The 1,710-nt window shown below is 34.7% G+C and overlaps 1 non-coding gene across 1 annotated transcript; it reads left to right on the top strand.

Moving 5' to 3' along the window:
* Window positions 1-541: 541 nt before the first annotated feature.
* LOC120584149 (5S ribosomal RNA) lies at window positions 542-660 on the top strand. Its single transcript, XR_005647982.1, has one exon. It is a non-coding gene; the product is annotated as a 5S ribosomal RNA (ribosomal RNA).
* Window positions 661-1,710: the final 1,050 nt, after the last annotated feature.

The following is a 1,710-nucleotide window of genomic DNA, read 5'->3' as shown; positions in this document are numbered from 1 at the left end:
ATTGGAAGGCCCTTATTTTTATTATTAATACTTTCTCTACAATCTAATTTTTTAAAATATGTGCATATGTTACAATAAAATATTTGAAATTAAAAAAAGACTGGTATAAGAATAAAGATATAAACTAAAAGAACTCAAACTTATATAAAAGTCTGCATGTGAAGTAAAAAAGCACGAATCAAAGTAGAAAAGAAGGAATTTTTAAACATAATGCTGGAATAATTGTTATCTACTGAAATGTACTCACTACGTGCCATGGTCCCAAATAAATTCCAGGTTTATCGATGAAAGAAAGGTAACAATGAAACCATGAAAAAGTAGATGGAAAGAAAAGTAAATGTTTTCTTATTTCTTCTTGGAGGAGGAGCAATATTTGCTAGATTTGACAACATAAAAATTGAAAGTCCTGGGTTGGAAAGAACCACCTAAACTGGATTAAAGTGAAATAACTAATTGTGGGGAAATATTTTCAAGTATAACAGGACAAGTCTACTATACTGACAAGTCTACTATATTGTTAAAGTATGTTAATAATAAATGAGCCTACGGCCATGCCACCCTGAACATGCTCGATTTCATCTGATCTCGGAAGTTAAGCTGGGTCGGGCCTGGTTAGTACTTGGATGGGAGACCACCTAGGAACACCAGGTGCTGTAGGTGTTAATTAATTAATAAAAGAAACATTAATTATCTTGTTGGCAAAATTTAGAGGAATGTTTACAGAGAAACTATGCAGTGCCTGTGAGTATCGAATGAAATAGGGACTTTCATATTGCTTGAAACTTTTAGAAAGAAATTTCTAGAGAACACAGCAACGTCTCTAACTTTTGACCTAGTAATTTCACATCTGTTGTGGTCGAAGGGAAAAACAAATCAAACATTCTGACAAAGAATAATATATCTAAAATACAAAAAATATTTTAAATGCTTAAAATGAAAAAAGGATGGTTAATATGATTTAACCATCACATTCATACATTCAAAAAGCATTTATTGAGTGTTTACTACGTGGCAGGCACTGGTGATTAAGCAATGGAAAAACAGACAAAACTTCATGTTCTTATTGTGCTTACATTCTAGAAATATTTAATGATGGAGTAAAATGTCAAGATAAATGGGACTCTATTATATTTCAGTTATGTAAAACAATATACAAAGACATAGAGATACACTAAACTGCTAACAGAGGTTATCATTGCATGGTAAGATGATTGATGTTTACTTTCCTGGTGATACTTCATCAGTATTTGCCAACTCTTTGTCATGAGCATATATGACTTTATCAATTATGAAAAAATATACAAAAATAAAAGAATGAAAGAGAGAGAAAAAAGAAAGAAGAAAAGAAAAAGAGGGTCTTTTGGTTAAGATGGTGGAGTAGGTAAATGCTGTGCTTGTCTCCTCTCAGGGCCACATAAAAATTACAACTAAACTACAGAACAACCATCATTGAGAATTGCCTCAACTCTAGCTAAACAGAAAGCCTACAACTGGGGACATAAGAAGAGGCCACCTTGAGACTGGTAGGAATGGCAGAGATGCAAAATGGGCTGGTCCCACATCCACGTGTGGAGTTTAAGAATTGAGAGGGATATCTCTGCTATAGAGATACCCCCTTGGAGGAGCGAGGGGTCCTGGCCCTATGCCAGGCTCCCCAGGCCAGGGTTCCAGTGCCAGGAAGAGAAGTCCACACAACTTTTGGCTGTGAAA

The sequence above is a fragment of the Pteropus medius genome, unplaced genomic scaffold, assembly GCF_902729225.1.
Source record: "Pteropus medius unplaced genomic scaffold, Ma_sr-lr_union100, whole genome shotgun sequence".
NCBI classification, from domain to species: Eukaryota; Metazoa; Chordata; class Mammalia; order Chiroptera; family Pteropodidae; genus Pteropus; species Pteropus medius.
The sequence above is the reverse complement of the archived record's forward strand: the minus strand, read 5'-3'. Positions and strand labels throughout refer to the sequence as shown.